At 46.0% G+C, this 14,035-nt stretch overlaps 1 non-coding gene across 1 annotated transcript; it reads left to right on the forward strand.

The window, feature by feature from the left end:
- Positions 1 to 8,913: 8,913 nt before the first annotated feature.
- TRNAH-GUG (transfer RNA histidin (anticodon GUG)) lies at positions 8,914 to 8,985 on the forward strand. Its single transcript has one exon. It is a non-coding gene; the product is annotated as a tRNA-His (tRNA).
- Positions 8,986 to 14,035: the final 5,050 nt, after the last annotated feature.

Here is a 14,035-nt window from a genome sequence, read left to right on the forward strand (position 1 = left end):
TATGCTTTGTTAACACTATAACGCTCATAGGGACATTGAGGAGGACATCTTGGCGCTATGGTTTTTTTTGGTATGAAGCAACCGTTTTCAAATCCTGACAGTCCACACAAAGTTGATCATATGTGATCCCATTTTCGTACCAACAGCTGCTTCTCTATATACTTATCGGTCCACGTCTATTACTACATGTGCTTTCTATTTACCTTTCTATTTCAATCTGGGTATCTGCCTTACTGCCTATTTCTGCCCATCTCTGTTTATGTTAACACTTTAAAGCCTACATGCTGACTACCAAGGTCTTTGTGGCGTGGTTCTTTCTAAAGCAGGCGCGTGTGATTTACAGCGGTTTCTGTGACGCTGATTATATCTCATCCATGATTTACTAACAGCTACATACCTGCCTTTCTGTCTACAAACCTGTACAGATGCATCGGTGCATGTGGCTTATTTATGACGATCTGTTTAACCTTCTATACGTCCTTCTATCTGTGCAACTGTCTTACAGTTCCCCCTCTTTTATGTTGTTACAACACTATTTGTTAAACAAACCTTCACAGTCAGAAGGGCTTCCAGGCGCTGTTATTTATTTAAAAAACTGCAAAGAACACCAGTTTATGCAATGTTGATGACATTTACTTCACCCCTTTATTGTTGCATTAATGGGTTTTCAAGTCACAAAACGGGTCCCTGATGAAGCCTAAGTGGACTTCTGAGCTGCTGTAGCTCTGTGGGGTCTCCAGCTCTCCTAGGGCCTCAGATCTACCACTACAACACCAGCCTTACCCTAAGTTGTGCAGCAGATTTTTTATTTTTTTTATTTATTGGTATTTCAGATGGTACATATTATTCACAGGATTGTAACAGGTTGCAGAGCTGTATGAATCTCCTTTCCATGACAACTTTTGAACAGTTACCCATTACTGCTATTATATTATGTTACCACCACGCTGAGGGCTGTTCCTTGCATAAATCTGTAAGCAGGCTTGTGATCTGTGGTGTGGGCCTCCTGTGGGTCTCCGGTTCAGCGCTGTATGCCCATGGAGCAGGGTGGTCGGTTGCCACCATTTCCAGCTCTGGCACGTCAGGTACTCATCATCTCTTATTACAACAAATAACAAGCAAGCCAAACAACTTGCCCAGAAACGAGACCTAACTACGCATTGTGTGAGTGTGTCTACAGCTGTATGGTGCCCAGCCGGGGGGGGGAAGGGACCCAGGGGAACCCTCCCCAGTGTATGATCTTCCAGGGAGGTCTAGGAGAGGTGTGTTTGTCGTGCTCCTAACTCCGCAAGTTAAGAGGCCCATCTGCATCATCATCATAGTCATGTCAGGAGTGTTCCATGCTCCCGCCACCTCTGCCCATAGGGGAGCTATCTGTCTGTTCCTCAGCCCTCTCATTTCTTCCCTCTGAAGTGCCCTTTCTTCTGAATTGCCAAGGAAGTGATGTCTTCTTATAGCACGTGTCCTACTTTTATAATGTTTTCAGGGCACTTCGCCCACTTCATATCTAGCCAAAATCCTTTAGCACTGGGAGACCACGTGTCTGCTGAATATCTTACCTCCACCATTGGGGGTATAAAAGGTGTACTTTGGCTCTGTTGTAAATTATTATATAGGGCTCAGTTTGGTTGGGTTGTGAATTGCTGTCAAGCTCTAAATCTCAGAATTCTCTTAGTCACACCTTTTTATGTCTTGCGTACACAGTGAATGTGCTGTGAGACATATTGTTTAGAATTCAGTGGGCTTACCACACGCCCATAGCTTACTTACCATTAATTGTTTTCTATGTCACTCACATTTGCAATATTTCGATTGCTTAGCTCCCATAGACTGAATCTTCCTTTCTTGTGTTCATTCCTCCATGGAGGATGGACCAAGTACATGTGTTCTTTTCGTCTTCCTACAGTACGCTATTTTTTATATTTTAAAAGTGTTTTCGTATCATTCTTGGATGTGCAATGTGCTTTCCAACATTCATGACAAGCATACAGCTTATTTTCACCCTAAACGCCGTCTCTATTGACACTTTAGTTACTTTCTCACACTGTATTCCTCTACATGACTATACTCTACTCCCCTCAGTGCCACTGTACTCTACACTGTGCAACTCTATACCACTCCACTCTACTCAGTTCTACTCCACTCTAATCTACATTGTTCCACTCTATCACTCCACTCTATGCCACTCTAATCTATGCCACTCCACTATACGCCACTTCACTCCACTTTATGCTACTCCATTCTATGCCACTCCACCCTGTCACTCTCTGCTATGCCCCTCTACTCCACTCCACTCTACTCTATGCCACTTCCCTTCATTCCTCTCTACGCCACCCTACTTCATAGAATGCCACTTTATGTGACTCTGTCACTCTGCTCTACATCACTCTAGAATACTCAACTGAACTCTACTCTATACAATTCCACTCTACTTTACTCCTCTCCACTCTATGCCTCTCCACTCTATGCTACTCTACTCCAGTCTACTGTACGCCACTTTATTTTATCCCATTCTACTCTACGCCACTGTACACCACTCAACTCTATGCCACTCTACTCCGTTGCACCCCTCTCTACTCTACGCTACTCTACTCCATGCTACTATACTCCACTCTAAGCCACTGTACTCTCCACCACTAAGCTCTATTCCACTCTACTGTATGCCACTCCATGCCACTCTAATCCACCCCACAGAATGCCACTCTACTCTATGCCACTCCACTCAACTCCATGCCATTCCACACTTTTGCACTCTACCCTACTCTGTGCCTCTCCATTCCACTCCATGCTACTCCACTCTATCCCACTACGCTCTACTCTAGTTCACTCTATGCCACTCCACTTTACTCTCTCCCACTCTACTCTATACTACTTCATTCCATGCCACTTCACTGTACTCCACTCCACTCCATCTCACACAATATCACTCAATGGCACTACATGCGCTCTACTCTATGCCACTCTACTGCACACTACTCTATGCTGTGCCACTCTACACTACTCTCATATAGGCCTTTCTACTCTATGCCACTTTTTTCTCTGCTCCTCTCTACACCACAGTGTCACTCCATGCAACCGACTGTATGCTACTCAACTCCACAACACTCTACTTCATGCAGTCCGACTCCACTCCTCCTAATTCTTTGCCACCCCTCTCCATGACACACTGTTCTCTGACTCTATGCCATTCCATGCCACTTCACTCTACACCACACTATGCCACTCTACACCACACTACTTTACTCTATGCTACTCTATGCCATTCTATGCAACCTCACTCCTCTCTACCCCACTCTGCTCTATGCCACTCCATTCCTCACAATGCTATTCAACGCCATGCCAAGGCACACCACTTCATTATATTCCACTGTATTCTATGACACATTACGTCACTCTACTCTTTGCACTTCAATCTACTCCCTTCTATGACCCTCCATTCATCACCACTCCATTGTTTGCTAGTCAAGTTTACGCCACTTCATTCCACACAATGCAACTCTAAAGCAGTATGCACCAAGCAGCTGAATGTGTCTGAAGAGACACCCAGAAAAGAAAAAAACAACAATATGTGGGGGCCTGTTCCGAGCCCCTCCTGGCCTGGAGGAGTTTGGTCGGCCGTGGATTAAGTTTTTGCAGTGTTCACTTCCCCGACTCCAGAACTCATAGAACACTTGAGACTTGCAGGGCAGAGTGGTGGATCTTGTTAAGAAGTCTGGGCTTCTTGGTTTATGGGGAGTCTTGTCACTGGAAGCAGAGAGGTAAATATTTGCTGTGATCCGCTACTCAAAGAAAAGACCCTGATCTAACTTGAAAAGATGGGTTTTAAACAAACGCTAAATCTATCCTCTCCACGGACACTGTGACCTTTTTTCAGCCTATCAGAGCCACACCAGGGTAGTCTTTTCAGAGCCCAAGTAGCTCGACGTGATCGTATAGTGGTTAGTACTCTGCGTTGTGGCCGCAGCAACCTCGGTTCGAATCCGAGTCACAGCATTGCGGGTGGCAATGTCACGGCAGTTGGGCAGCATTTTTATTCTCACTTCTTAATATTTACATGAGTTAAGAGCTTGAACCTAATTTCAACGGTGAAATTAAATGTCTTTGAAGAACGCGTTAACAATGTTATTATTTATTTCACCTTTCTGCGCTTTTACGTTTGTGGCGGTCCTGATGTGAAAAGTATGAGCTACAGTTTGGTTTCACGGGACCCGGTCAGCAAGAGGGATGGATGTCTGTGTCTCCTGTACCTGCAGCGCCGAGGCTCCTGTACTGACGCGGAGTAGCTTACAATGTTGAAAGGGATCCTGCTAGTCAAATATCAGTTTTTGCAGCAATTCAGGCCGCGAAGAAAAAAGGTCTAAAAATAAATATTTGTATAGAAAGTAAGACTGAGCTCCCAAGGGTCTGAAAGAAAGAGGCGACGGAGAAGGACACTGAGAGGCGCGCTCACCCAATCAGCGTTTGGCTTCATCATCCCGCACCCGACGGATCACCGGGCAGCTCGAGGGAAAGTTTTAAAACTTAAGCCAAGTTTATTAGTCGTGGTCGAATCGTGAATTACACAATTACGCTCCTTTGTGGAATTTGGAGTAATGTGGGGAAAGACATCTACCCAAGAGCGGAGGAAAATAGCGCGAGCAGCGGCTGTTGTGCCAGTTCTGTTGCATTTAGAGCGATTTTCTTGTGCAAAGTGTATATCAGGTTCCTTACGGATCTGAGCGTGTATTTTGCACCAGGAAAATAGCCTTGCGTAATTCTGTACAACCTCGCATAATGTTGCTGTAATTTCGCGTAATTACAATGCAGTGAGTTACACTGGTTACGCCCATCCCTACATTTGACTCATGTTTAACAGAGAGGTCCGTCCATCTATTGATCCATTCATCTGTCCATCCATCTTTTTGCCTGTGTGTCTGCTTATCTATCTGCTCACCTACCTGTGCGTGACTGTGAACCTGTCTAACAGAGTGTTGATGCCTGGCTGTATGCTTTGTTAACACTATAACGCTCATAGGGACATTGAGGAGGACATCTTGGCGCTATTGTTTTTTTTGGTATGAAGCAACCGTTTTCAAATCCTGACAGTCCACACAAAGTTGATCATATGGGATCCCATTTTCGTACCAACAGCTGCTTCTCTATATACTTATCGGTCCACGTCTATTACTACATGTGCTTTCTATTTACTTTCTATTTCAATCTGGGTATCTGCCTTACTGCCTATTTCTGCCCATCTCTGTTTATGTTAACACTTTAAAGCCTATATGCTGACTGCCAAGGTCTTCGTGGCGTGGTTATTTCTAAAGCAGGCGCGTGTGATTTACAGCGGTTTCTGTGAAGCTGATTATATCTCATCCATGATTTACTAACAGCTACATACCTGCCTTTCTGTCTACAAACCTGTACAGATGCATCGGTGCATGTGGCTTATTTATGACGATCTGTTTAACCTTCTATCCGTCCTTCTATCTGTGCAACTGTCTTACAGTTCCCCCTCTTTTATGTTGTTACACCACTATTTGTTAAACAAACCTTCACAGTCAGAAGGGCTTCCAGGCGCTGTTATTTATTAAAAAAACTGCAAAGAACACCAGTTTATGCAATGTTGATGACATTTACTTCACCCCTTTATTGTTGCATTAATGGGTTTTCAAGTCACAAAACGGGTCCCTGATGAAGCCTAAGTGGACTTCTGAGCTGCTGTAGCTCTGTGGGGTCTCCAGCTCTCCTAGGGCCTCAGATCTACCACTACAACACCAGCCTTACCCTAAGTTGTGCAGCAGATTTTTTATTTTTTTTATTTATTGGTATTTCAGATGGTACATATTATTCACAGGATTGTAACAGGTTGCAGAGCTGTATGAATCTCCTTTCCATGACAACTTTTGAACAGTTACCCATTACTGCTATTATATTATGTTACCACCACGCTGAGGGCTGTTCCTTGCATAAATCTGTAAGCAGGCTTGTGATCTGTGGTGTAGGCCTCCTGTGGGTCTCCGGTTCAGCGCTGTATGCCCATGGAGCAGGGTGGTCGGTTGCCACCATTTCCAGCTCTGGCACGTCAGGTACTCATCATCTCTTATTACAACAAATAACAAGCAAGCCAAACAACTTGCCCAGAAACGAGACCTAACTACGCATCGTGTGAGTGTGTCTATAGCTGTATGGGGCCCAGCCGGGGGGGGGAAAGGACCCAGGGGAACCCTCCCCAGTGTATGATCTTCCAGGGAGGTCTAGGAGAGGTGTGTTTGTCGTGCTCCTAACTCCGCAAGTTAAGAGGCCCATCTGCATCGTCATCATAGTCATGTCAGGAGTGTTCCATGCTCCCGCCACCTCTGCCCATAGGGGAGCTATCTGTCTGTTCCTCAGCCCTCTCATTTCTTCCCTCTGAAGTGCCCTTTCTTCTGCCTTGCCAAGGAAGTGATGTCTGCTTATAGCACGTGTCCTACTTTTATAATGTTTTCAGGGCACTTCGCCCACTTCATATCTAGCCAAAATCCTTTAGCACTGGGAGACCACATGTCTGCTAAATATCTTACCTCCACCATTGGGGGTATAAAAGGTGTACTTTGGCTCTGTTGTAAATTATCATATAGGGCTCAATTTGGTTGGGTTGTGAATTGCTGTCAAGCTCTAAATCTCAGAATTCTCTTAGTCACACCTTTTTATGTCTTGCGTACACAGTGAATGTGCTGTGAGACATATTGTTTAGAATTCAGTGGGCTTACCACACGCCCATAGCTTACTTACCATTAATTGTTTTCTATGTCACTCACATTTGCAATATTTCGATTGCTTAGCTCCCATAGACTGAATCTTCCTTTCTTGTGTTCATTCCTCCATGGAGGATGGACCAAGTACATGTGTTCTTTTCGTCTTTCTACAGTACGCTATTTTTTATATTTTAAAAGTGTTTTCGTATCATTCTTGGATGTGCAATGTGCTTTCCAACATTCATGACAAGCATACAGCTTATTTTTCACCCTAAACGCCGTCTCTATTGACACTTTAGTTACTTTCTCACACTATATTCCTCTGCATGACTATACTCTACTCCCCTCAGTGCCACTGTACTCTACACTGTGCAACTCTATACCACTCCACTCTACTCAGTTCTACTCCACTGTAATCTACATTGTTCCACTCTATCACTCCACTCTATGCCACTCTAATCTATGCCACTCCACTATACGCCACTTCACTCCACTTTATGCTACTCCATTCTATGCCACTCCACCCTGTCACTCTCTGCTATGCCCCTCTACTCCACTCCACTCCACTCTACTCTATGCCACTTCCCTTCATTCCTCTCTACGCCACCCTACTTCATAGAATGCCACTTTATGTGACTCTATGCCACTCTGCTCTACATCACTCTAGAATACTCAACTGAACTCTACTCTATACAACTCCACTCTACTTTACTCCTCTCCACTCTATGCCTCTCCACTCTATGCTACTCTACTCCAGTCTACTGTACGCCACTTTATTTGATCCCATTCTACTCTACGCCACTGTACACCACTCAACTCTATGCCACTCTACTCCGTTGCACCCCTCTCTACTCTACGCTACTCTACTCCATGCTACTATACTCCACTCTAAGCCACTGTATTCTCCACCACTAAGCTCTATTCCACTCTACTGTATGCCACTCCATGCCACTCTAATCCACCCCACAGAATGCCACTGTACTCTATGCCACTCCACTCAACTCCATGCCATTCCACACTTTTGCACTCTACCCTACTCTGTGCCTCTCCATTCCACTCCATGCCACTCCACTCTATCCCACTACGCTCTACTCTAGTTCACTCTATGCCACTCCACTTTACTCTCTCCCACTCCACTCTATACTACTTCATTCCATGCCACTTCACTGTACTCCACTCCACTCCATCTCACACAATATCACTCAATGGCACTACATGCGCTCTACTCTATGCCACTCTACTGCACACTACTCTATGCTGTGCCACTCTACACTACTCTCCTGTAGGCCTTTCTACTCTATGCCACTTTTTACTCTGCCCCTCTCTACACCACAGTGTCACTCCATGCAACGCGACTGTATGCTACTCAACTCCACAACACTCTACTTCATGCAGTCCGACTCCACTCCTCCTAATTCTTTGCCACCCCTCTCCATGACACACTGTTCTCTGACTCTATGCCATTCCATGCCACTTCACTCTACACCACACTATGCCACTCTACACCACACTACCTTACTCTATGCTACTCTATGCCATTCTATGCAACCTCACTCCTCTCTACCCCACTCTGCTCTATGCCACTCCATTCCTCACAATGCTATTCAACGCCATGCCAAGGCACACCACTTCATTATATTACACTGTATTCTATGACACATTACGTCACTCTACTCTTTGCACTTCAATCTACTCCCTTCTATGACCCTCCATTCATCACCACTCCATTGTTTGCTAGTCAAGTTTACGCCACTTCATTCCACACAATGCAACTCTAAAGCAGTATGCACCAAGCAGCTGAATGTGTCTGAAGAGACACCCAGAAAAGAAAAGAACAACAATATGTGGGGGCCTGTTCCGAGCCCCTCCTGGCCTGGAGGAGTTTGGTCGGCCGTGGATTAAGTTTTTGCAGTGTTCACTTCCCCGACCCCAGCACTCATAGAACACTTGAGACTTGCAGGGCAGAGTGGTGGATCTTGTTAAGAAGTCTGAGCTTCTTGGTTTATGGGGAGTCTTGTCACTGGAAGCAGAGAGGTAAATATTTGCTGTGATCTGCTACTCAAAGAAAAGACCCTGATCTAACTTGAAAAGATGGGTTTTAAACAAACGCTAAATCTATCCACTCCACGGACACTGTGACCTTTTTTCAGCCTATCAGAGCCACACCAGGGTAGTCTTTTCAGAGCCCAAGTAGCTTGCTGTGATCGTATAGTGGTTAGTACTCTGCGTTGTGGCCGCAGCAACCTCGGTTCGAATCCGAGTCACGGCATTGCGGGTGGCAATGTCACGGCAGTTGGGCAGCATTTTTATTCTCACTTCTTAATATTTACATGAGTTAAGAGCTTGAACCTAATTTCAACGGTGAAATTAAATGTCTTTGAAGAACGCGTTAACAATGTTATTATTTATTTCACCTTTCTGCGCTTTTACGTTTGTGGCGGTCCTGATGTGAAAAGTATGAGCTACAGTTTGGCTTCACGGGACACGGTCAGCAAGAGGGATGGATGTCTGTGTCTCCTGTACCTGCAGCGCCAAGGCTCCTGTACTGACGCGGAGTAGCTTTCAATGTTGAAAGGGATCCTGCTAGTCAAATATCAGTTTTTGCAGCAATTCAGGCCGCGAAGAAAAAATGTCTAAAAATAAATATTTGTATAGAAAGTAAGACTGAGCTCCCAAGGGTCTGAACGAAAGAGGCGACGGAGAAGGACACTGAGAGGCGCGCTCACCCAATCAGCGTTTGGCTTCATCATCCCGCACCCGACGGATCACCGGGCAGCTAGAGGGAAAGTTTTAAAACTTAAGCCAAGTTTATTAGTCGTGGTCGAATCGTGAATTACACAATTACGCTCCTTTGTGGAATTTGGAGTAATGTGGGGAAAGACATCTACCCAAGAGCGGAGGAAAAGAGCGCGAGCAGTGGCTGTTGTGCCAGTTCTGTTGCATTTAGAGCTATTTTCTTGTGCAAAGTGTATATCAGGTTCCTTTCGGATCTGAGCGTGTATTTTGCACCAGGAAAATAGCCTTGTGTAATTCTGTACAACCTCGCATAATGTTGCTGTAATTTCGCGTAATTACACTACAGTGAGTTACACTGGTTACGCCCATCCCTACATTTGACTCATGTTTAACAGAGAGGTCCGTCCATCTATTGATCCATTCATCTGTCCATCCATCTTTTTGCCAGTGTGCCTGCTTATCTATCTGCTCACCTACCTGTGCGTGACTGTGAACCTGTCTAACAGAGTGTTGATGCCTGGCTGTATGCTTTGTTAACACTATAACGCTCATAGGGACATTGAGGAGGACATCTTGGCGCTATGTTTTTTTTGGTATGAAGCAACCGTTTTCAAATCCTGACAGTCCACACAAAGTTGATCATATGTGATCCCATTTTCGTACCAACAGCTGCTTCTCTATATACTTATCGGTCCACGTCTATTACTACATGTGCTTTCTATTTACTTTCTATTTCAATCTGGGTATCTGCCTTACTGCCTATTTCTGCCCATCTCTGTTTATGTTAACACTTTAAAGCCTACATGCTGACTACCAAGGTCTTTGTGGCGTGGTTATTTCTAAAGCAGGCGCGTGTGATTGACAGCGGTTTCTGTGAAACTGATTATATCTCATCCATGATTTACTAACAGCTACATACCTGCCTTTCTGCCTACAAACCTGTACAGATGCATCGGTTCATGTGGCTTATTTATGACGATCTGTTTAACCTTCTATCCGTCCTTCTATCTGTGCAACTGTCTTACAGTTCCCCCTCTTTTATGTTGTTACAACACTATTTGTTAAACAAACCTTCACAGTCAGAAGGGCTTCCAGGCACTGTTATTTATTAAAAAAACTGCAAAGAACACCAGTTTATGCAATGTTGATGACATTTACTTCACCCCTTCATTGTTGCATTAATGGGTTTTCAAGTCACAAAACGGGTCCCTGATGAAGCCTAAGTGGACTTCTGAGCTGCTGTAGCTCTGTGGGGTCTCCAGCTCTCCTAGGGCCTCAGATCTACCACTACAACACCAGCCTTACCCTAAGTTGTGCAGCAGATTTTTTATTTTGTTTTATTTATTGGTATTTCAGATGGTACATATTATTCACAGGATTGTAACAGGTTGCAGAGCTGTATGAATCTCCTTTCCATGACAACTTTTGAACAGTTACTGTGAGAAGGTAGCCTCTTTCTAGCCTTGTTACCCCCACTTTTGGCCTGTTTGTGAGTGTATGTCAGGGTGTTTGTCACTGTTTTCACTGTCTCACTGGGATCCTGATAGCCAGGCCTCAGTGCTCATAGTGAAAACACTATGTTTTCAGTATGGTTGTTATGTGTCACTGGGATCCTGCTGGTCAGGACCCCAGTGCTCATAGGTTTGTGGCCTATATGTATGTGTCACTGGGACCCTGTCACACAGGGCCCCAGTGCTCATAGGTGTGCATGTATATGTTCCCTGTGTGGTGCCTAACTGTCTCACTGAGGCTCTGCTAACCAGAACCTCAGTGGTTATGCTCTCTCATTACTTTCAAATTGTCACTAACAGGCTAGTGACCATTTTTACCAATTTACATTGGCTTACTGGAACACCCTTATAATTCCCTAGTATATGGTACTAAGGTACCCAGGGTATTGGGGTTCCAGGAGATCCCTATGGGCTGCAGCATTTCTTTTGCCACCCATAGGGAGCTCTGACAATTCTTACACAGGCCTGCCACTGCAGCCTGTGTGAAATAACGTCCACGTTATTTCACAGCCATTTTACACTGCACTTAAGTAACTTATAAGTCACCTATATGTCTAACCTTTACCTGGTAAAGGTTAGGTGCAAAGTTACTTAGTGTGAGGGCACCCTGGCACTAGCCAAGGTGCCCCCACATTGTTCAGAGCCAATTCACTGAACTTTGTGAGTGCGGGGACACCATTACACGCGTGCACTACATATAGGTCACTACCTATATGTAGCTTCACCATGGTAACTCCGAATATGGCCATGTAACATGTCTATGATCATGGAATTGCCCCCTCTATGCCATCCTGGCATTGTTGGTACAATTCCATGATCCCAGTGGTCTGTAGCACAGACCCTGGTACTGCCAGACTGCCCTTCTTGGGGTTTCACTGCAGCTGCTGCTGCTGCCAACCCCTCAGACAGGCAGCTGCCCTCCTGGGGTCCAGCCAGGCCTGGCCCAGGATGGCAGAACAAAGAACTTCCTCTGAGAGAGGGTGTGACACCCTCTCCCTTTGGAAAATGGTGTGAAGGCAGGGGAGGAGTAGCCTCCCCCAGCCTCTGGAAATGCTTTGTTGGGCACAGAGGTGCCCAATTCTGCATAAGCCAGTCTACACCGGTTCAAGGACCCCTTAGCCCCTGCTCTGGCGCGAAACTGGACAAAGGAAAGGGGAGTGACCACTCCCCTGACCTGCACCTCCCCTGGGAGGTGTCCAGAGCTCCTCCAGTGTGCTCCAGACCTCTGCCATCTTGGAAACAGAGGTGCTGCTGGCACACTGGACTGCTCTGAGTGGCCAGTGCCATCAGGTGACGTCAGAGACTCCTGCTGATAGGCTCCTTCAGGTGTAAGTAGCCTTTCCTCTCTCCTAGGTAGCCAAACCCTCTTTTCTGGCTATTTAGGGTCTCTGTCTCGGGGGAAACTTTAGATAACGAATGCATGAGCTCAGCCGAGTTCCTCTGCATCTCCCTCTTCACCTTCTGATAAGGACTCGACCGCTGACCGCGCTGGAAGCCTGCAAACCTGCAACATAGTAGCAAAGACGACTACTGCAACTCTGTAACGCTGATCCTGCCGCCTTCTCGACTGTTTTCCTGCTTGTGCATGCTGTGGGGGTAGTCTGCCTCCTCTCTGCACCAGAAGCTCCGAAGAAATCTCCCGTGGGTCGACGGAATCTTCCCCCTGCAACCGCAGGCACCAAAAAGCTGCATTACCGGTCCCTTGGGTCTCCTCTCAGCACGACGAGCGAGGTCCCTCGAATCCAGCGACGCTGTCCAAGTGACCCCCACAGTCCAGTGACTCTTCAGCCCAAGTTTGGTGGAGGTAAGTCCTTCCCTCACCTCGCTGGGCTGCATTGCTGGGAACCGCGACTTTGCAGCTGCTCCGGCCCCTGTGCACTTCCGGCGGAAATCCTTCGTGCACAGCCAAGCCTGGGTCCACGGCACTCTAACTTGCATTGCACGACTTTCTAAGTTGGTCTCCGGCGACGTGGGACTCCTTTGTGCAACTTCTGCGAGCACCATTTCACACATCCTAGAAGTAGTGCCTGTTTCTGGCACTTCTCCGGGTGCTACCTGCTTCAGTGAGGGCTCTTTGTCTTGCTCGACGTCTCCTCTCTCTGCAGGTCCAATTTGCGACCTTCTGGTCCCTCCTGGGCCCCAGCAGCGTCCAAAAACGCTAAACGCACGATTTGCGTGTAGCAAGGCTTGTTGGCATCCTTTCGGCGGGAAAACACTTCTGCACGACTCTCCAAGGCGAGAGAGATACGTCCCCCAAAGGGAAAGTCTCTAGCCCTTTTCGTTCCTGCAGAAACCTCAGCTTCTTCTGTCCAGTCGAAGCTTCTTTGCACCCGCAGCTGGCATTTCCTGGGCATCTGCCCATCTCCGACTTGCTTGTGACTTTTGGACTTGGTCCCCTTCTTCCACAGGTAGCCTAGATTGGAAATCCACAGTTGTTGCATTGCTGGTTTGTGTCTTTCCTGTATTATTCCTCTAACACGACTATTTTGTCCTTAGGGGAACTTTAGTGCACTTTGCACTCACTTTTCAGGGTCTTGGGGAGGGTTATTTTTCTAACTCTCACTATTTTCTAATAGTCCCAGCGACCCTCTACAAGGTCACATAGGTTTGGGGTCCATTCGTGGTTCACATTCCACTTTTGGAGTATATGGTTTGTGTTGCCCCTATCCCTATGTTTCCCCATTGCATCCTATTGTAACTATACATTGTTTGCACTGTTTTCTAAGACTATACTGCATATTTTTGCTATTGTGTATATATATCTTGTGTATATTTCCTATCCTCTCACTGAGGGTACACTCTAAGATACTTTGGCATATTGTCATAAAAATAAAGTACCTTTATTTTGAGTATAACTGTATATTGTGTTTTCTTATGATATTGTGCATATGACACTAAGTGGTACTGTAGTAGCTTCACACGTCTCCTAGTTCAGCCTGAGCTGCTCTGCTAAGCTACCATTATCTATCAGCCTAAGCTGCTAGACACCCTATACACTAATAAGGGATAACTGGGCCTGGTGCAAGGTGCAAGTACCCCTTGGTACTCACTACAAGCCAGTCCAGCCTCCTA

The sequence above is a fragment of the Pleurodeles waltl genome, chromosome 12 (assembly GCF_031143425.1).
Source record: "Pleurodeles waltl isolate 20211129_DDA chromosome 12, aPleWal1.hap1.20221129, whole genome shotgun sequence".
Taxonomy (NCBI): domain Eukaryota; kingdom Metazoa; phylum Chordata; class Amphibia; order Caudata; family Salamandridae; genus Pleurodeles; species Pleurodeles waltl.